At 36.2% G+C, this 23,424-nt stretch overlaps 1 protein-coding gene across 1 annotated transcript in view; it reads left to right on the top strand.

Moving 5' to 3' along the window:
• LOC138692589 (adenosine receptor A2b-like) overlaps nucleotides 1–23,424 on the top strand; it is a 649,225-nt gene that overhangs the window by 270,384 nt on the left and 355,417 nt on the right. Inside the window, exon 2 of the mRNA XM_069815587.1 lies at nucleotides 13,331–13,383. The gene's annotated coding sequence lies outside the window, so the exon portion shown is untranslated. The remainder of the gene's footprint in view (nucleotides 1–13,330; nucleotides 13,384–23,424) is intronic.

Here is a 23,424-nt window from a genome sequence, read left to right on the forward strand (position 1 = left end):
TCCCAGTTATGTGATATGTCTGTTTTCATCCGTAATTCTTTATTGTCTTACTTATATGGCATATTTTAAATTTTTTTATTTCGATATTCTTTTCACAGTCTATTTTAATATCGTCTAACACTTGTAGGGAATTTAATTGCATTTGTTTCTATTAATATTATTGGATCAATAATAATCAACATTTCACTACCGTAAAGATGGTTCTAACATAGATTTATAAAACTTTAAAACTATTTGTTTCCACAAATTGTTAACACATATTCTAGTAAAATAATTCATATGATTGAATTTTTCTCTCCTTTCTTCCTATATAAAAGTTTAGTTCTTGAAAATTTGAATTCGTTAACTGGCTATGTGATATTGTTTTCTATTGTGATTTTGGATCTCGTGCTTTCTTTGTCATATTTCAGTTGATATTCTCATTTAATATTTTAAATATTTCGTTTATGATGTGCATTGTCTTTTGTACATTATTTTCATTATTAGAAATTACAACTAGATCATCAGTATATAAAAATAGTCCTTGTAAAATACTTCGCATTAAAATCTTGTATGTACTGTATTTAGCTGAAATATCCACTATCATAACACATTGTCAATATAAATATGAAGTAATAAGGGCGACATAGTCTGTTCTAGGACACCAAAATTAATTTGCACCAGCTTTGATAAATTTATTCCCAAATAATGTTATGATTTTAAATCATATACGTATATATATATATATATATATATATATATATGTATATACACAATACACATATAGCCTATATTAGAACTCTGAAACTTCAGTGAAGACATCCAGTTTAAGGGAAGGAAACCCGGGCATTAAACCCTGGTCCTCCTGATAGTGTTGTGTGCTCGACCGATAACCCATTGATATAAAAATATAGGCATTCATAATATCCATATCATAAATTACCCCTATGGCTATAAATCAATGTGAAGTCGAGATATTGGACGTCCTAAACGATGGTGAATTGACCGTTTTTAAATAAATTTAAACATAAGAAGGCGGAACAGGCCAAATGGTTTAAATCGTGTAGTAGGCCTGTATGTTGATTATACAGCCTAGATAGCCTACATGCACGCATAATCAATTCAATTCAATTTATTAGGCCATTAAGCATATAAGTTATATAGGCTTCGTCTCGTTGAAAGGTGGCTCAAGACCATAGAATTTAATGGCTTTTACTTTCAAGATGAGGGTAATTTCTCATTACAACTAAAATTCTTGCCTCGTGATTTTACACGCTTGTGCCTCAAAATTCTCTTATGTTTCTTTAACGGAACGACGAAAATCGAAGCGAGATAAGTGGTCAACAGACTTCCAGCTCAGGTAGACACTTTCTCTCAGCCCCAAATTCCCTTGTAAAGATGCGAAATTGCGTATTTTTTTTAGTTTCTCATCCTATTTCTCTTCTTTATTTATTTTGTCATTAATTGCCATTGAGGTTTTCCACCCGGTTCATCTCACTCTATTATCAACTTAGTGGACAGGGTGTACTCATCCTGCCTGTGGTAATATTTATATAATCCTTAAATAACCTAAAACTTACGTAACAAGAATAAAGACGTTACAAGCATTTCAACGGATTTCATAAATCTCCTGTTACCTTTTTATTTCTTTCAAATAGGCTAATACTCAGATATTTTATATTGAAACCAACCATTTACTGAGTCCATCACATCAATATCGCTCTCGAATTTCTCCAAATCCTACTTGAGTTTTAAACAGAAAAAAGTCTGATGCAGCCAAATCTGGTACATATGAAACAGTTAAAATCCACAGTCTTGCATTGTCACTTCAATAGAGTTCGCTCTGCTGAAGAAAGACTCCTTTTCTCACCTTCCCTCGTCATTGAAGATTTAGGTCTTCTCACAGTCGTGAGACAACATTCTCCAAGAAATCAACCACAATAATTCCTTCTGGGTCCCAATAAACTTAAAACAAATTTCCCTGATCACTTCTGCGCTCAAAACATATTTGGGGTAAGATAAGAGAAGGTTTTTGGTCATTGTTTTGTTTCACGGAGGAATCTGAAAACAACACTACACCCTTTTCCGATAGTCTTTTAGGGACACAATATCGTAAAATAACACAAGATCTATCAAAATGAAAATTTCTGTCAACAATAAGAAAGAGACTGAAAATACTGTTGGTTATTAAATCCACTGCCACCAATGATGGCGTAAAAGCTTATGAACCACCTTCGTAAATACTACACTTGTATACAAGTACTCTACTTATAAGAATATGATGAAAAAATGATACTGAAACTGATCAGGAAGAAGAAAGGAATTGGTTGGGTCAGTGGCTGAGAAGAAACTGCCTACTGAAGGATGCACTGGAAGGAATGGTGAATGGGAGAAGAGTTCGTGGGAAAGGAAGATGTCAGATGATAGACGACATTAACGTATCATCATATACGGAGATAAAGAGGAAGACAGAAATAGGAAAGATTGGAGAATGCTGGGTTTGCAACGAAAGACCTGCCCTTGGGCAGAAAACACGAAAGAATGAGTATTTAGTTTCTAATTCTCTACGGCCATTCCACAAATTTCTCGAATTGCCTGCTAGTATCTAAAACACCAGATACGTTTGATTACTTTTAATGATTTAACAACAAAAGCATGATGATTTTTAAGTGCTTTTAATCATAATTAATCATACGAGTATGGGGAAGGATGAGTTGGCATATATTTATGTACATTTATAAGGAATAGGCGATTAGAAATGTCAGAAATACAATTTCTGCGGTCTACCCATCATTAAGTGCCGAGATGTGGACCATACTATCAGTTTAAACATCATGATCGCAATAAATGTAATATTTTCAATTATTAGATAAAATAGGTGATTACCAATGAATATTTCACGACCACACGACCACATCAAGAGAACGGAAACTTACAGCTGCCGACAAAAAGTTCAGTGAAAGATAATGATTCCTCAGTTCTTTTTAAAGAGAGAGCTGTTGCAATTTTTTAGGAAGAAATGAACTGATTATTTCACTAAAATAAACATAGCTATTATAATTACATAACAGGAATTAGTTCCACAACCTGAGAAGTACGTACATGTTTGTCTTGACAATGTATTACAACAGATATTTACACAGCGTTAGAAATTCCTGTCTTGTTGCAGACGGAAGTGAAACATGAGGTAATACGCTGTGACAAAGAACAGGATGATATATGACGCTCACACAGTAGGATATTCTGTGTGGGAATATAAACAACTGGAAGGAACGAAACTGGATATGAAATATTTTAATGTACGGCTAAAAACCACATAAAATAAAATTCTTATGTAATATTAATAGAGTATTCAAATCCACAGAACATCAGAATTCTGTGTCCCTGATTACGTACGAACTCGTAAAATGATAGGTACTTTGTCACGTCACAGCAGCGAGAGCTATATCTAAGCATGTCGCATGATGACATTATTTACATCTCACAAGATGAATGTATCAACCTTTTGTGATACTTTAATATTATCCAGATTTAATGGAAATAAATGTTGCGTTCTAGAACGTAAGATTGTGAGAAAAATATTTGGAGCGGTGCAGCATTAAATTAGAATTTATAACAGGGTAAAAGTAGTAAAAAATCTTTAATTTATATCGGTTTAACAATAAAAATTCCAAGGTATAAATCTCCAATAGAAATATCTCGAATAACAAGGCAAAGTCGTAAACAAAACAAAAACAACCAGGTATTTGATTGATAGAATTGGAAGTGTATAATTGAACATAATTAGGTTGCAGGTATGGACATAAATGATAACAATATTAAGAAAATATTTGGGTTATTTCAAGTGGTACCGTTATTTTAGGTTTCTATACTACGAAACAGTTAAAGTAGCTCGTAGTGCCAATAATGGACCAGTCAAAGTTTAACATTACAAACTAATATAGGTACATGACAATCTTACATGACATTTTTACACTTCTTCATTTTTACTCTCAGTAAAGAAATTACTATATAAACATTTTTAATTAGAATCGCATCCAGTCATACATCGATTCAATACACATCTCGCATATTACAAACTATAGATCTTATTTCTTAGTATTTTGATATATGAGAGAGCTGTGTTTAAGTATGTGTGATTCAATGACAGAATAAAAATGAAATGATAATAATGTAAAATAAATTGCTGTCACGAATATGACACAACTGCTCACGATAGGTAAGTTTTACGCATTTTGTAACAACTTAATATCAAATAATATCAAATATCACAGTTCAGTCTCTTACATGAAATTTGTATAATATTTCTCCAATCTTTCCTATTTTCTGCCTTCCTCTTAGTCTCCCCATATGATCCATATACCTTAATGTCGTCTAGCATCTGATACCTTCTTCTGCGCCGAACTCTTCTTCCATTCGCCATTCCTTCCAGTGCATCCTTCAGTAGGCAGTTTCTTCTCAGCCAGTGACCCAACCAATTCCTTTTACTCTTTCTGATCAGTTTCAGTATCATTCTTTCTTCACCAACTCTTTCCAACACAACTTAATTTCTTATTCTGTCTGTCCACTTCACACATTCCATTCTTCTCCATATCCACATTTCAAATGCTTCTATTCGTTTCTATTCATTTCATCGTAATGTCCATGTTTCTGCCCCATACAATGTCACATTCTATACAAAGCACTTCACTAAGCTCTTCCTTAATTCTTTTTCCAGAGGTCCGCAGAAGACGCTCCTTTTTCTATTAAAAGCTTCCTTTGCCATTGCTATCCTCCTTTTGACTTCCTTGCTGCAGCTCATGTTACTGCTTACAGTACACCCCAAGTATATGAAACTGTTCACTTGCTCTAATGTCTCATTTAGAATTCGCAAGTTTACCTTCTTTGTTTTTCTTGCGACAACCATGGTCTTCGTCTTGTTTGCATTTATCTTCATCCCATACTGCTCACAGCTGTCATTTAGCTCCAGTAGAATATCCCTTAGTATCGTCTCCTCTTCTGCTAACAACGCCATATCATCACCAAATCTTATACAGTTTATTCTTCTTCCTCCTACTTTTACCCCTCCCATGTTCTGAAAACAGTTCTTCACCAAATCCTCCAAGTAGATGTTGAACAGGATAGATGATAAAGCGCATTCTTCTCGTACTCCTCTCCCTATTTCACTTCCTTCTGACATTTCTCCTCCTATCCTGACTTTGACTCGCTGTTTCATATATATTATAGGTTACTGAACAGCCTCCTGTCTTTCCAATCCACAGTTATTTTCTTTAGGATGTCCATCAGGTTGTTCCAATCTAGTTTTTCTTGGGAGGGATAAATGCGGTAGCTTCAGGGATAACTAATAATAATGTTTGTCCGACCGTAGTGCAGGAAAAGGTTGAGACTAGCGGGTTTAACGTTACGAACATTCGTTTCTTCAACGTCACTTAGGAAGTGACTGTCTTTCTGTTAATCAATGTTATGTTCTGTGTTAACTAACAAGGGTAACTTACAAAATCACCAGGTGAAAGTCTCTCTTAAAATCTTTAATGGAGAGGCACAGGAAAGACAAATTTGTTGTTGTTGTTGTTGTTGTTGTTGTTGTTTAGTCAACTGTCTGAAGACAGGTCCGATACCAAGAAGGTGCCACTTTTGAGGCAACTAGGCCAGGAGATAATGAGGTAGGGTGGTCAGTTCCTTTCCCTCTCCATTACATACATCGCCGACTAGCTATATATTACATTAGTCAGGCTTCAGATGCATGCAAATAATTATTGCTGCTTCTTCTGACACATATCGTCAAGTGAGATCTACTGCCGGATACTAGATATACATATCAGCCAGAACTTCAATCAGATGATAGCCAAATTGAATGTATGAAATAAAATTGTAAGGCACAGACAAGTTAAAAAAAATGAGTACCGGTACATTTGAGTAGCTTATATTTGTACTTTCAAATAACATATGCTAGATATGACTCGCCATTATACGTCACTTTACTCATCAACACGGCCTGTTGAATATACAAGATGTTTAAAAAATACGGGGCATAATTTCATGTATGTATTTCCCACATGTAGACAATCAAAATAGGTCATTACAACATGTGTCCGGAAATGCTTTATTTCCGAGTTATGGCCTTCACAACATTGAAATTCATTGGAACGTTTTTCTTTCCGCAAGTCGTTGCCGTCAAAGGAGACATTAAGAGGGCACTCTGACAGTTCATTCCGAGGCGAAGGTTACATTCAGTGTTGTGTAGGCGTTGGACTGTGCGACATGTATTCAAATCAAACAGACTTACGGGGCAGGCGTACACAAACTTCCTGGAAAACACCATACCTCATGTTTGAGAAGACACTCCACTGATCAATCGTCAACACATTCACTTCTTGCATTATGGCGCTCCTGCACACTTCAGTCGTACGGCTCGCCGCTACTTGGATCGAATATTTCCTGATCGATTGATAGGTAGAGGTGGCCCAATTGCTTGGCCTCCACGCTCACCTGATCTGAACCCTCTCGATTTCTACTTGTGGGGCCATTTAAAATCATTGGTTTATTCGTCTCCGGTGCCTGATTTGGAATCCCTTCGGAATCGAATTGTGGCATGTTCTGAGGACATACACAATACTCCTGGAGTTTAGGATCGTGTTCGCAGGTCAATGAGACATCGATGTGAGGTCTGTATTCAAGCAGGAGGTGGACATTTTGAACATCTTCTGTAATGACAACGACCTGCGGAAAGAAAAACGTTCCGGTGAATTTCAATGTTGTGAAGGCCATAACTCGGAAATGAAGCATTTCCGGACACATGTTGTAATGAACTATTTTGATAGTCTACATGTGGGAAATACATACCTGAAATTATGCCCCGTATTTTTGAAACACCATGTATATGAATATTCTGATTGTTACCTTGTGTACTATGGGATATCTATAGATACAGAGAAGTGGAAAATTCTCAGCTGTGTTCAACAATATTACAACAAAGTGTTCGTAATCGATACTATTCTAGTTAAATTATGTCTTACGGGTTCCACTATAGCGCACAATGTGTGACATCGCTAGTGACAAGAAGAAAGGTTGCAAAAATACCAGTAACACGTTATATCTTACTTTATCTTTAAAGCAATCTTTATGTGTCTTCTAATATTGTGTAGTAAGATACATATACTTAGGTCATTTTTCCTTTAAATATTACTTGTGTGTAAGCTTTCAAGTAAGTACTAGTATTCAATATAATGTTGTGCAAAGCTTCTTTGTTATACGGAAAACCGGCATCGTGTTGACTTATTATCGTGGGAGTCCAACCATGTATTGTAATATCTAAAAGATCTTAAATATTGGCTCATGGAAGGTCATGCTATGAACATGACATGATCCTTTTTGAGAATAATAACCTTTCGGACAAAAATTAGCATTGCAACTACGGTAATAAAATAAGCGACATAATAAAAAATATATTCTTTATATAACAAACTGTCGTTATTAAAGGTCTAATGCTCATTATGCAGAAAATTCCTATGCAGACCGGTCCCAGGTAGTAATGTTCCGTCGGCTTAATGACAGTAGTGAGGAACGTGGGTCCCGTCTGCGTAAGGCAGCGTGCACGGAATTATCCATACGCCGTCGTACGACCACTCGCCGTTCGCCAACAGATTTTGTTAGAGGTTGGAGTGGGATCGGTCTGCATAGGAACTGCCTGTACTTTCAATTGGATCCGAGAATCGCGAGTTCAAATCGAGCCTACAATGGATTTTAAGAGATTCTATTTTTTTAGTTGGTTATTTTATAACGCTTTATCAACTGCTCTGGCTATCTTGTATCCGAGGTGAAGGTGATAATGCTAGCAAGATGTGTCCAGGGTCCAGATCCGAAAGTTTACCCAGCATTTGCTCTTAATGGGTTGAGGGAAAGCCCCGGAAAAATTTCAATCAAGTAAGTTGTCTCGACTAGGATATGAACCCGGGTCTCTTTCACTGCCAGTTAGGCTAATCGTTACTCAACAGCGGTGGACAGGGATACTTAATGTAACTTCTGTCGGAAAGTAAAGAATCGCTAAGATGTATTTCTCGTAGATTCACGGCTTGTAAAAGAGGCGTCACTATAAATGAGAGGAGCCTAGGTAATATTTACTGGTCCTTTCTGACCAATGCCCAAATTCAAGCCTACACTTACTGCAATGTACTCATACGATTAGTTTAAGTGCACGCGGGTTTAACTCTATTCTTAATTATAATTCTCCATCAACCCATGAAATGGAATGCAATTTACGGGAAGGGGCATTATGGCCCATATTGCGATATATTGCGCTAACCCTCAAGGTAGGCGCATTCCCGAACATATTGACTACATTATGATTCGCTGCCTATCTAGGTTTCTATTAGGCAACCCCCTTCGTTCTTAGACCAGCCCCCTCTGTGCGTCGCCAGCCGGCGATTGGGGAATGCTATGGAATGATGACGAAATGGAGAAATGTTGACGGAATGATGTATATGTTTTAAAAAACGGGAAAACGGGAGAACCCCGAGAAAAACCCAACTGAGACCTTGTCCGTCACAAGAGATATTATGGATTTTTCAATGAAAAATTCCGGGCCTGACCGGGACTCGAATCCGGGCCGCCTGCGTGACAGACCGGAGGTCTGACCACTCAGCCACCGCAGGTGTATCCAACCATCCAGATAGTATAACGGATTATGTGTGCGTGATTATGTGAAGTGATATGCTGTTTGTGTTCGTATGTGATTGTGTATCTTGGATATAATTAAATGCGACATTTAGTTTATTTGAAAATGAAAAACATCTCTACTTCTTCGTTGGGAAAATTTATTAAAGTGCAGACAGTATTAACTAAACTAAACTGTTGCATTAATGTCATTAATAAAACAAACTCTTAACCCAAGTAATATGAAAAAAGAAGGAAAATTTAGTGGCGCGATGCTAATCGTTTTGCAGATCTCTATTGCTTGTTCAAACGCATTTGCAGAAGCGGTACTGCGCGTATCTGCATTAAAGCCGTATTACGAAGCCACTCTTCCGCCTAGGGCCATAAAACTTGCCCTATCTTTCTCCAGCTCTCCTATTCCACATTTTTTGCTTGTATCTTTCTTTTGTAGATATGCTTCAACCTTGAGCTTGAAAACTTGGTTAGAGACCTTGTATTCCAAGACAAATCACCCCTCCACAACGAAAACCTCTCAGATGCAGGAACACTTAAAGACGTCTCTCAGAGTTGTAAAAAGTACAAAAGTGGAGAACATGTCTGTATTAATGATCCTATAACTTCTCTCCGTCGACTTGATTTTTATTTCTATACGACCCTGAAGTTTGGATGCCTATCGTCGGGGCGCCGGCTTCCCCTTTATCGGCGCCAGACCTCGTCGTTCTTGTATTCTACCGATGCGAGAAATGACGGCACCAAAAAACTAACTTGCTCGCACGTGTAGAAGAGGATGCAACCCCGCCCCCTGTTCTTACGACCCTCGTATACAAAAGCAGCAGTGAGCGATATCTCCTGATTAGCCTGCCTGCCTTGCACTCACCCCTCATTTCTTTCAGCTTCATGTGCGCCTAAGGTGTCAAAGTTTCAGAATTATGATCTTTGCCAGTGGCGTATATCTAATGTTCTTGGTAAGAAGAGCACATCGCCCAGATTTTTTAAGTGAAACTTCTTTAGGCATGGTACGAGAGTTTGCGAGTTGTGGCTACGAAATTGTGTGCGTTCTTATGTATTGTTATCGCGTAAATAATGCAGTTTTCCACCAATTTTCACATATTAACGCCGCTGGAAATCAGGGGTAGTCTCAGTCTTCAGTTGTTTAAAATTAGGTTGTTTAGAAATATTTTAAATGCACAGAATTAGTTTTTTTTGTATAAATTTTATTTATTATTATCATTACTATTATTACTATTATTATTATTATTATTATTATTATTATTATTATTATTATTATTATTATTATTATTATTATTATTATTTTACACAGTCATTACTTCATTTTTCCATTAACACTAATATCTAGGTAATTGTCATTGTCTCAATGAAACACTGCTGTGCTGATCATACTAATTGTACTATTCCTTTAGTTGTGAGATTATATTCATATGTATTATTTTTTTTAAATTAATACTTGTATATTAGAATGTATTTTCCTGTTTGTGATTATTTATTCAATCTCTTTTTTATTATTTATATATATTTTTATTATTATTATTTTAAAGTTAATACTGATTGTGTATATGTATTCAATCTCTCTTTTTTACTTTATTATGTTTATTATTTTTTTAAATTAATATTTGTATACCGGTTTGTATTTTTCTGTATGTGATTTGATCCTGGTTGAGTGGAAGAGAAGGCCTGATGGCCTTAACTCTGCCAGGGAAAATAAAACTATTATTATTATTAAATTAGTTATAGTGGGGCTGCTACATCTTCTGTGTAGTGTTGTGACGTTCTACAGTCGAAACAAATTGGTGAAATTGCATTGTTGAGGAGCTTTTTGCTAGAAAATTGCCGAAATCAGGGGCTGAAGGAAAGAGATTGTGGCATGAAAAAAAGCGTACAAATGAACCTTTTATAATCGAGCCAAAAAAAGGAGTAAACTGAAACTAATGCGAAAATGTAGGGCAAAGAAAAATAAATTTTGTATTCTCTCTTCTGCAGTTCAGTTACAAAACAGCAACGACTTCTAGTAAACACGACACCTTTTTCTCACACACAAGAATAAATGCGGACAAATGAACCACCTATAATCGAGCCAAAATGAAAAGGAGCAAACTGGAACTAATGCGAAAATGTAGGGCAAAGAAAAATGTATTTTGTATTCTCTCTTCAGCAGTTCAGTTACAAAATAGTAACGACTTAATAAATAAGCGAGAAAATACGACACATGTTTCTCACACACATGAATAAAAGCGTACAAATGAATCACCTATAATCGAGCCAAACTGAAAAGAAGTAAACTGGAACTAATACGAAAATGTAGGGCAAAGAAAAATGTATTTTGTATTCTCTCTTCAGCAGTTCAGTTACAAAATAGTAACGACTTAATAAATAAGCGAGAAAATACGACACATGTTTCTCACACACATGAATAAAAGCGTACAAATGAACCACCTATAATTGAGCCAAAATGAAAAGGAGTAAACTGGAACTAATGCGAAAATGTAGGGCAAATAAAATACATTTTGTATTCTCTCCTCTGCTGTTCAGTTACAAAATAGCAACGACTTAATAAATAAGCGAGTAAATACAATACATTTCTCTCTCTCTCTCTATAATTTACAGACTATCAATTGTGAACCGATAAGAAGTCATTAAAATCTATAAAGTATTACGATATATTATAACCAAATCTTCCCATGTCTTAGAGGTCTATATATCAGCCGGTTCAGGTTGCAGTCCCTGTCAGCTTTCAGATTTTTTTTTTTATTGAAAACTGATCATAACACTTGTGGTCCACAAGGTAGCAGTTGGGTCTTTTCTCGGGGTTCTCACGTTTCGCAATGTTATGCACCAACATCAATCCGAAAGAACTCCCATCAGTATTTCAAGGCATTCCCGATTGACCGCTGGCGACGCGAGTGGGACAAACCTTGTTACTCAGCGAATCTTAGCGTAGTCAGCTGGTGGGTGGGGTGGGGTGGGGAATGTGTCTAGCTGGGGGTGAGCACAAAGTATTTACAAGGTCGTAGTGTTAGGTCATTATAGCCACTCGAGTAAATGATTGTATAAATAAATAAATAAATAAATAAATAAATAATAATAATAATAATAATAATAATAATAATAATAATAATAATAATGTGTAATAGTAATGATGATGTATCAACATTTTCCTAACTCTCTCTCTCTTTTTGCAGATTGACCTTTTTTTCATGCACATCTTCGTACAGGGCTAGTATTAGTACGGCAATAATAGTCAAATAATTATTTGAAAATTTTTTTAACATTTCACAAGATTCAATACCTACATTTTCCATTCTCACTAAAGCTTTTGTTTGCGTTGATAACACTTAATTTTATCTAAATTAGAATTCTATGGAATTCTGTGGGATATACTTAATATTTTTAGAACTTATATTTATGGCAGAAGGCCATTAGTTGCAATAGGTGACAAGTGGTCATGTCTCGCCTGCACTCATTGTGGCATTTCACAGTGTTAAATTATTATAGGTCCACTGCTATTCTTAATAGTAATTAATGACCTTCCGATTTTATTAATGCCGTACTACATTTTTACGTTCTAGCTATGCTGTTAATGAATTTCATGCTCTTACGAATGATGTTTCATCGAAAATAGCTGTATGGTTAAAATCTAATGGTTTCTTGCTTAATGATGCGGGCACAAATCACGCTTTCTGACCTCTAAATAGGAAATTGACGGAAAAGATTGTGTGTTTTATATATACGTAGGTTTCACTTTTCCAACTTGACTGTGTACTTCGTGTTTGAATTTCTATTCTAGTATAAACAATTTGAAAGAGAAGAATAGTTTTATTATTGTTGTTTAGTCAACAGCCCGAAACTCCTGACACCAATAAGACATCACTCATGAGGCAACTAAGCCCGCAGATAATGAGATAGGGTGGTCTGTTCCTTTCCTCTTTCATTGCATACGTCGCTGACTATTAACATATTACACTAATCATACTTCAGATGTATACAAAGAGTTGTTCTTCCTTTGACACAAATTGGCCTGGTTGGCGCAGTTGGTATAGCGCTGGCCTTCCATCCCTGAAGTTGCGGGTTCGATCCCAGGCGAGGTCGATGGCATTTAAGTGTGCTTATGTCAGTAGATTTACTGGCATGAAAAAGAACTCTTGCCGGACAAAATTCCGGCACACCGGTGACGCTGATATAACCTCGGCAGTTGCGAGCGTCGTTAAATAAAAAAAACGTAACTTTAACATCCTTTGACACATATCGTCAAGTGAGATGTACTGTTTAATATACAGACCAGAAACAAAATTCAGGTGTCTCAAATTTTGTTTCTGGATCTGTACATATCAGCCAGAACCTCAATCAGAGGTAGTAAACATTAGTGTAACTTTTTATTCTTACATAAAACACTGTAAACAGATAAAATCAGTCATTTGAAATAAAATGATACGAAGTACGTTTCACTTACTTACAAATGGCTTTTAGAGAACGCTGAGGTTCATTTCTGCCCTCACATAAGCCCGCCATCGGAGCAAGATTAATCCAGTCCCTAGCATCATATCCTCAAACACTAATTACCGGTATGTCAGTCTTAAAAATTAGCTCAATTGCCTTTAAATTAATAATATCGCAAAGAAAATTTTTGTGGTAGTGAAGTTGCCAGTTTACTTAACTTTTATCATGTTTATCGCTTTCATTTCAGAATCTGAAGTCCACATAGAATTTCACTTCGAAGAATCGGAGATTATATTGAAGGTATGTACTTTCAAAAATTATTTCTGTCAGCTGAAGAAGTCTTTAATCTTCAGCAATCGTTATATTATCTAATTTAATATGACTGAACGGATGTCGGAAATTTGTATTTATTGAAGAAAATTACACCGAGAAAATATTAAATGAAACTTCTTTTGTGCTAATCATTTATTGGAGAAAATACTTTATGAGAAATAGAAGTATAGTAAATGGTGGGATATATTTAATATATTTTTCGTGATCAGAATCAATTATAGTTAAGCCAGATTTCAATTTGTCATAATTATTGTCATTCACAGATAGAAAAGTATTTCGTGCGGGTTGCAATTTATTGAAGTAGCTAGAATGAAAAATGAAACATTTTTGAAGACGTAAGAGGAATTTTAACTATACATGAAAAAAAATCTGGTAACAGCAGGTAATTAATCATCTAGAAATAATAAAGGAATCAAATTTTGAGCCATCAATAAATATTCGCTATTGTACAGGCATATGCCATATTATCATTAGTGACGTTCAACTTACATTTCAGATAAAGTTATGCGTTATCTCACAGATAACATAAAGCAATTTATAATTTTTTTTTTTACTAATGGCGGGTAGTTAACTGTTCTTCATTCACTCATATGAAATCAGTTGTGTAGACCAACTTACCGATAGAGTCGTTGCCCATGGTGCACTATAGCAGAGTGGTCTATATTACACAAACGATGAGATGAGGTGATAATTTATTGGAATACCACAGAGAAAACGGAGCTCCCAGAGAAAACTTCCGTGTTACCTGGATCACGGATTTGTTCAATACAAGTTACAAATTGGAGGTACATCAGGGATTCAACCCGGGTCTATATTACTATAAGTCCAACGCTATAGTCACTAGACCACCGTTGTGGCTACAGTTTATAAATATAAATGATTACGAAATATCATTATATACGTTCACTGTTTTTACTTTCCCATTTTGGAAGTAGGCATATAAAGAAAAAAAATAATAATGATGATAATAATAATAATAATAATAATAATAATAATAATAATAATAATAATAATAATAATAGCTTTAACTACTGTGACGTTACAGAAATGTGTTTATAAATACTCATGCAAGTACAAGTTTTAGTGTTCTTCGTACCGAGAAAAGTCGCGTCTAGCACAAAGACAGCACGCTATTCTTTCATCCAGGCGTGCTAGTTAGATTCTCAATCTGATCGTAATGGAATTTATGGTGAACAAATATGTTAGATGTTACAGAGGTTTATTCTTGGACTATCCCTGTTTCCCTATTTCATTGCACTAACACACTTCATATCCTCCTCTATTTCGCCTATCACCTGAAATACGGAGTAACTACCGGTATAGGCTGTGATGAAGGTTTCCGATGCTGATGTAGGTTATAAAGGCTCTGAAGTCAGACTCTGGGGTTTCTTTGGTCTCGCCAGGGAATGGGAGCTGGCTCTGTCGAGACCGAAGCACGGTAGCCCACCACTCAGCATCAGATTCGATTGGAACAATAATCACATATAGGGCACAGAATGGGCCATTATGCCCCTAAGTGCATGAATTCATCTCTGATTCGGCCCTTGGAAAGCCAGACAGGTATGCCGAAAAAGGGGTTTTCGACACGGCGTTTATCATCTCTGTACGGCACAGAACACAATAGAAGTGCACGGCACATGTTACGACAGGGAAGCAGAGAATAATTGATGCGCTCCTGGTGGCCTGGCTCTGAAGTTGAATATTGTAGCGCGAAATTGGTGGTTTGTTGATTAAATTATGAAGATTATTAAAGATTAATGTTATTATTTTTGTGTGTTTATGTTATTTAAGTAAAATAATAAGTAAAAATTTAATCAAAACAAATAGGCCTATAAGCAAAATATTGGTTGTTCTGACAAAAATTCACACATAATATCGTATCGTCACCAGGTTATTTTGTTGTTCTGTGTGGTTTCCCAGCAGCATTTAATCAGAAAATTTCATTGAAAAGTTTAGCGCTACTGATGGCCGGGCAAGAAAAAAAAATGTGTCTGGACAGTTTTGCTATCTCAGTTTAACCCTCTGTTGTACAGCTATTTCTTCATAATTACTGTATAGGTTTTTTTCATATTCAATATGTATACTAGTGACAAAAAAAGAAAAACCGGACCGATCCTTGTAGCTGATTTCAGAGTCACAGATTCAAATTTTGCTAGTCACAAAGCACATCCATCTTGTATAATTAATTGTAACAATGAAATTTATTGCATTTGTTCGATTCTTACCGTCTTTTGTTTCCTTCAGTGCCTCAAACTTACAGACGAAAAAACTTTGAGATTTTATTTTCATCTGACATCAATATTAAATTTCTACCTCTATTCGACAAAGATAACTGCGTATTTTACAGTAAATAACAGTACATGCCTCTGGCTTCACTATCCATATTGAAATTACCACAGTTTGACACAATACACAGCACAGGATTCTTTTGTATCAGCTACAAGGGTCTGTCCGGTTTTTTTGCCACTACTGTACAGTACCTATTGGGGCACGCGATATTGTCACGTTTAAGACGTAATGCTACAAAACAGGAAGGTCACAGGACCGATTCCCAATGGGATTACGAATTTTCCCTATTGATCTAATCCAGACGTCGCGTCAGCATTTTGCGTTTTATAATACAGCCTTTGAAATAGGAACTAACTTAAGCAGAGCAGTCCGAACAATGTTCATACCCCAATCTGACTCCTTACTCATAGCGTTAATAAACATTTATTCATAAATGGCACACTGAATTTTGCTCAGGAACATGTTGTCGAAACATACGAGTAGTATGAAAAAAATACCGCCCAAATCACCTTTTATAGAGGATTGGGAAGAATAATACTTTGTTAGCACAGAACACGGAAATGTGAAATGTCTTCTCTCTTTTAAGATTCTAAATTGCAGTTCACCTTACGAACATAAAACATCATTATACAGTGCGATCGAGAAGTCTCTCCGCAGTGCTTGTGTAGCCGGGAATTCACTAAGTAGAGAATTCAAGTGGCAGCAAGTCCGCTAAGCATATGATGGACTGGGGATGTGAGGTTGTCAGACTGGAATGAATGGGGGAGTGCCAACTTTCTACAGGGTTACTAGAACCAATGGAGCTGCGGAGGGACTTTCCGATCGCACTGTAGTACGCATCACATTATCAGATCACAAGTAAGGTAACATCTCCTGGAATAAGCAATGCCTGTAACTTTAGATACTTAGAAGTATCAGAAATATCGTGCTCAAAATAGCCATGATTAATATTCTTAAATATTAATAAAACATCAATTTTACTCGTCTCTCCCGATAAATGTAGTTAAATTTAAACGCATTAAGTAATCTAATTCACAGAATTTATGTTTCCGTTTATACAAACAAATTCTTGTACTAGTGCACAGATGTTCGTGCGTAGCAATAACATAATAAAGGAATATATAAATTGCACAGCCATCTAGAAATGTACCATTCAGCTATAGTATTTGAAAGATGTAAATTTGAATAAAGAGGAGTTCTGCAGTAATAAAGTATCAAGCAAAAACAGCTTCTTGCTAGTTATAAAGTCGCTCTTGAAACTGCGAGATCACTAAAGCCATTTACAGAATAAATATAATCTGAAAAAAAGAAGGAAAACAGAAAGGACAAGAAGTAATAAAAATTAACTGAAACCATTCAACATTGCCTTGCTGAGATGTTGGCAGGCCACCTCTGCTAGCTCAGTCACTGTGAAAGAAAGCATCCTCTCTTCCCTCGGAATCCTTTCCTTTCTCATGTGAAGCGCGTTGTATAATGTGACGTTAGTACACAATGAGTTTTTCCGACGACTGACCCATCCTTCCGGTTGCGCTGTGACCCTGGGGTTTACTCAGTCATTTAACAGGAATGAATACAAAGAGCATTTCCATAGAGCGTATTCCGAATCTCACCGGTGAGCAATCCGATGGCATCACGGTGTTCCGAATTCCACCGATGACGTCATTGATGCTCCACCGGTGTCGCACCGGTGCCATCAACTTGCAGAGGTGGTGGCAGGCTCCATCAGCCGCCATCAGTGAATCTGATTGGTTCTTGTATAGGGTGGGAATTAGCAGACGAATGACATCGTGCACTGTTGTGTCATGGCGGTGTGTTCTGTTTTAGTTCTGCTGTATTGTTTGTAATGAGCACAACGTAAAAACAATATGTTAATGGCTTATGAGCGAACATGTCAACCGACCAGTTATTACTACCGGTTCAAGAAATAAGTTGTTTATGATCTCTTTTATTTGAACGAGATGGCAGTACGGAAATTTCGCAAAATTTTGCTAGCGTAGCACAGATAACCACTTACACAGTCGCCATGACAGCATCGATTCTTCCAGCAGTTTTGTTCCTTATTTTCGTTGCAACGTGACGTCATTGATGCCACCGGACCGGTGAGATTCGGAATACGCTGATAGAGGTAAAGGGGGCGGGCACGTAGTACTGCCACCCCTACTGTCAATGCCGTTTGCCTTTAAATGTGGGAGTCTCAATCTCCTGCTCCCTTTGAATCGGTTTGGCCTACAAGTGAGTTACTTTTAGGACAATCTCTATATACAAATACGGAATTAAAATTTGGAGCGTGTCTTGATGGGACTCTACCCGTATGTAGACATTATTTCGCACGACTGTCCACGAGTAACATATATACAAGGGGCTCTTATTTACTGCACGTGCGCAGTGTTTTGTAAGCGAAACTTATACAATAGGGAAGCTCCAAATTTTATTTCCATTCTAGCCTATACCTATTTATAGCCTAAAGCAAAATTAACACAAATTTAAAGTAAAATTAATTTGTTTTATCTGAATAATAATTTTCTACTAGTGTTTTCTTTAATATTTTTCTTAGGCCTATAGAAGATGAAAAAAGAAGAAAAAGGCATAATTTATTTCTCCAAAACATTTTTTTTTTTAAGTTAATTTTTGCTTATGGAAATACTTTAAAGGCATAACCATTTAGAAAATTTCTTTTGACAAAAATTATACATATTAAAGGTACGTATGGAAATGCAAATCTAGGCAAGACTATCTGGTCTCAATAATTACTAAAGGTTTAGCAACAATTCACATACCAACACCTATTAGTAAAGGTCCCTAAGTTTGCAGCTGTGTTCATGAGGTCCCGGGTTCAATTCCCGGTTAGAGAATAGGAATTTTTCCTGTGTTCGTCCATGGTCTGGAATTTAGGTTGAGTTTAGATTTAAGATCTCTCCTGGCACCACATAATCATAATCATCCTATCATATCATTGGAGTAATGTAACTCCGCCTTCCAGGCGTCCAAACCTCAGAAGTGGGTTACAACTAAGCCAATGCCAGGAGAGAAGACCAGAAATGTTCAAAAGACAACCTGGTGAAATCGGTAAAAAAAAAGGCTGCAAAACTAGTGGAATTGGTAAAAAAAAAAAGGTGCAAAAATGGCTAACAATCGTATAAAGTGAACCGATGTTCAATTGTTTCGTTAATTTGTGACTCAAAAGATGGCTCTGTTTATGGTAATGCCTACTGTATTTCAACTATCCATTAATTTAATTCGTTTAGAAGGTCATGATTGTGATTGCCAACATTATAACCAGATCATCAAATCTCGACTTACCAAAGTTGAAGTTTTAGAAGTATAGTCTATCATCTATGAATCGAGCTTTCAGCAAAGCTAAACTTCGTTACGAAAGTCGAAATGTAGTTTTATTGCACTCATTGATCTTAGAACAGTGCCTACGGTTGTGTTCTCATCTGAAAATCCCTTGCATAAAGCTGAACGTTTGCAACTAGTCTTATAATGTAATATCAAATTCCGATATTTTGTGATTAACAAAAGACTATCAGAGGTTGTTTTTTACGAATGGCTACCTCATAAAAATTTGTACAAAATTATTTACGTACCAAGACTTCAACCGAAAATTTTGTAAATTAAGTTAACATACCTTGCTGTTCGGGTTAATGGAAAATATTCATGTGCAATTCCAAAAGCGAAATCTTATTTTCTTATTTGGGTGCGCAAGCTATGGTTAAATGTGGGCAGTTATTTGATTAATAATTCTACAAACCGAGCTGGTTTGAATTCGGGAGATCTCGGCTTGAAATTCCGGGGCTGGTTAATCTGATCGGGGTGTTTAGTGATTTCCTCGATCATAAAGTAACTAGAAATATAATTATTTTAAAAAGGAAAGTGCCGGATTAGTTCCCATTTATTCTACAAAACTAATGATAATGTTTCTCAAGACCCCTGATCACATGTAGATATCAGATTGGCCATTCCCATGTTATGAAATAACAACATAAAAAGAGAACAACCACAAGTCTCTACTGTCGAAAAGGAATTTTTTGGTAAAGATCGCTAGATGGAAGTACAGTTCCAAGCTATTACTCCATGCAATTCCATAAGGATTATAACGTTGCAATTCCGTTACTTTACCGATACTGTTCATATACACTATTTTTTCACTTCCATCCAGCTATGCTTTAGACTACTTCTTAAGGTAAGCGTTCATTACATCGTAACACACCTTTCCGACGAATCGCACGCAACGGATATTTTAAATGAAGTGCCTTCACTGTAACGGCTCTACCTCATCGTCTCATAAGATACCCTATCAGCAGTTTAAAACATATGACGTACGATATTGACAGAGGAGTTTTGAGGTTAGGTCTATTAATCATGAGTGTTGCTTCTTAATTGAAGAGGAAGAAACGAAAGAGATATTGGTTACATAATATATATGTAAGAAACGACTTTATTACTGTAATGGGAATGCTTCAAAATATATAATTCTTCAAACTTTTCTACAAGCGAAATAAGTTTTCCGTCTGCCTTTTTGGCGCGACACTGAACATGGCACAACATAATAGTAACAGCTGAGCAATTAAAATTGATTTATTCAAGAAGGTCATGATCGCACGCATCGAAAAAGTTGCTCATCCGAGAAACGTGGACGGATTTACCGAGAGCCGATGCGTGCGATACTATGTAGTGAACGCGGTTACATAACAATTACAGCAAAGATTGTCTTTTTCCGATCCGTGCGATCCGTCCGATGAGTGCGATACGATGTAGTGAACGCTTACCTTTACTCTCCCTTACTCTCCGGAAGTTAGGTTAGGTTAGGTTAGGTTAGGAGCGGCATGTTATGTTACTTATATTAGTTATTTATTAAACAATGGCATGTCATAAACACAACGATCTCTGTGAATGATGCAACGTCAACTAGGTATCGATAAAGTAAATAATTATCTATGTCCTGCAATATGAAGGCAAATCATACGACCAATAATGCTTTTGACATTTCACATAATTTCAGCACGATATGTTTGAACCGCTATTCAGCTACTCGTGATATTGGTGAAATAATATTGGCCAAACAATTAATTCACAAACCTAAATCCGTGCAATTATTTTATCTGAGGTTGCTTAGAAGACAATGTGCGAAAGCCACCCATATACGACTGAGAATCAGACGAAGTTAATAGTGGTGACATGCTACACTAGGTACACCCTAATTTTAGGATAAAAAGCGTGACACACGTTCATCGTATATATTCGAAAAGGCTTACCTTTAACTCGAAGCTGGATTTGTTGATGTAACGGTGTTTTTCAAGGTCATTTTTTCCATCGGTGTATGAACTGCGTTGTGTTTGTGTTTAGCTGAATCGTAAATGTATAGATTTATCGTACGAATTTGTGAGAGAAGCTCATGAAGTTCTGCGCACTTGTAACTTAAATTACGTTCACTATCACAATCCAGTGCCGAATCCTTCCATCCGTCCATAATCATTCACAAATGAAAACACCTACTCTTTTCAAGGCGGCGCGACGTTTGTATTAGTTCTTCATTATCACCAGGTAGCGAAACTTGTTGCCCGATGAAACAGGTTTGCTGCTCATTTACTATAGGTACGAGTTTACGCGTGAGTGGTCATGGTCAGCGGTGGAGAGGGATAGGCAGAGTCCACATATTTTCCGCATAATGGTATGAAGTGTAGAATGAACATAGGAATTTCTAATGATGTAGGGGAGTAATCAGACAAATTAATTTCAGTTTTGACTTAAAGTCTGAAATATGCGAAGTATTTAAGCATATCAGCAAACTAGTGATTTAGAAAATTGAAAATATCAGCAAATATTGTACAGATAAATGTTGATAATGTTAATGAACTCACAGAAAGGATTAAAACAATGAGTTACGGGCGCGCTTCCGAACAGGGGTAGCGGTATTACCTCTAAGGTTAGAGCCCAGGTTAGGTGTGTGTGTGTGTGTGTGTGTGTGTGTGTGTGTGTGTGTGTGTGTGTGTGTGTATTAATTGAAAATTAGGGGCTAGAAAATAGTGACAATAGGACGCATATTTACATGATATTTTTTTCGATTAATACACACACACACCTAAACTGGGCTCTAACCTTAAAGGGAATACCACTGCCCCTGTTCGGAAGCGCGCCCATTTTTACGCCTAATACATAACATAGAGTTATTTTTTCCACATAAAAATCTTTCCAATGTATACGAAATTATAACTAATTAGCGATAAAACGCGAAATATAATGTTATCACGAATTTTTCGAAGCTAATACGGAATTCTGCGGTCTCTAGCATAAGATGTAAGTTACTAATTGCAGTTGATAAAGAGTCGTAAATTAACCAATTAAAAGAGTACTACTAGTAGACTTAAACAAAGCAAGTAAATAGTTAACAACTAAGGCATAGTAGTTCAACGGGGCACGACCCACGCCGTCTTCTATTGTACACAGTAGAGGGACTCTATAATACAGTTAACCTGAAACCACTTGTCCCAGGAGACAAAAAGTTTCGCTCTCTGATTATCATAATCAGCAACGACTTTCTCGGAAAGAGAGTCCATTTTTATACTAATTAATTAAGCAATTCTTTTCATTATTTGCACTTCTATGTTTTTTATGTCACTGATATCCTCAAGGATTATATACAGTATAAAACACTCTTACGTATTATACTTTTCACCTTATCAGCGCCACCTTTTTCTATAAGAAACGGAAACTCATTTTAACAAATAAAAAAACACACTTTAAGTAACAGCCATCACTACTGCCAGCTAAACGTCAACTGAACAGTTCATTCGGAAAAATTTGTTAGGATAGAGCAGTTTCGGAAAGGAAGAGATGACTAGAACACGCTGTTAAGAAATAACAGTTGAAATGAACAGGCAAGAAAGTGATTTGGGAAGCCAGACTACCTAGAATGCGTTGTATCTCACTGAATGTACTCGTATAGTTACCGCCAGACTTTTCTTTGGCAGTGTTGCCAAGCTCACTACTCTAAAATCCACTTAATTTCGTTTACTATATTCCATAGATCTTACATCAGCAATGAAGATTTAAGATGTGGAACAAATCAAGAGTTACACTATTCTTGGCGAGATGAAGTGAGGCAATAGCAACAAAATTCCTCTCAATTTCATAACATTACAGGCCCTATTGGTAACAAATGGACTTGGAATCATGATTTTCTCTCTCTTTTTATTTTTATGTATTTTTTGTCTCAGCTCTTACATCCTAGGCAACTGTATAAGACAGGCAATGAATATAAGTTTTTAGGCTAATCCTAAAAACCGACAATGAAATTGTATTCCAAAAATTGGATTTGGTCAGCTGTTAGTCTATAGGTTTCGTGTTGTACTTAGTACACTATAAATTTACTAATCTTATTTAACTTATTTTCGTATATAAGTAGGCTTATCCCTCGAGTAAAGGATTAATTTACACTTTCTAAATCTTGAGGTCACGTAGTTCGTGTTAAAATAATACTAAGTGCAAACACTTTCTATTTAAAATACATTTAGTGAGACAAATGTTTTGGCCCTCGAATTCTGTATACAAGTCATTTCATATCAGCATGTTCCGCCATACAATCTCTTAAAACTAATTTCAGAAGGCATATTAGTATCGAAGTTCCAACTCTCGACTCAAAAAACAAGTACAATTTTTTTTTCCATCTCTGCAACAAGTTACTGATAAAACACCACTAAGATTTAAATAATTATGTTA

The sequence above is a fragment of the Periplaneta americana genome, chromosome 17 (genome assembly GCF_040183065.1).
Source record: "Periplaneta americana isolate PAMFEO1 chromosome 17, P.americana_PAMFEO1_priV1, whole genome shotgun sequence".
Lineage (NCBI taxonomy): Eukaryota > Metazoa > Arthropoda > Insecta > Blattodea > Blattidae > Periplaneta > Periplaneta americana.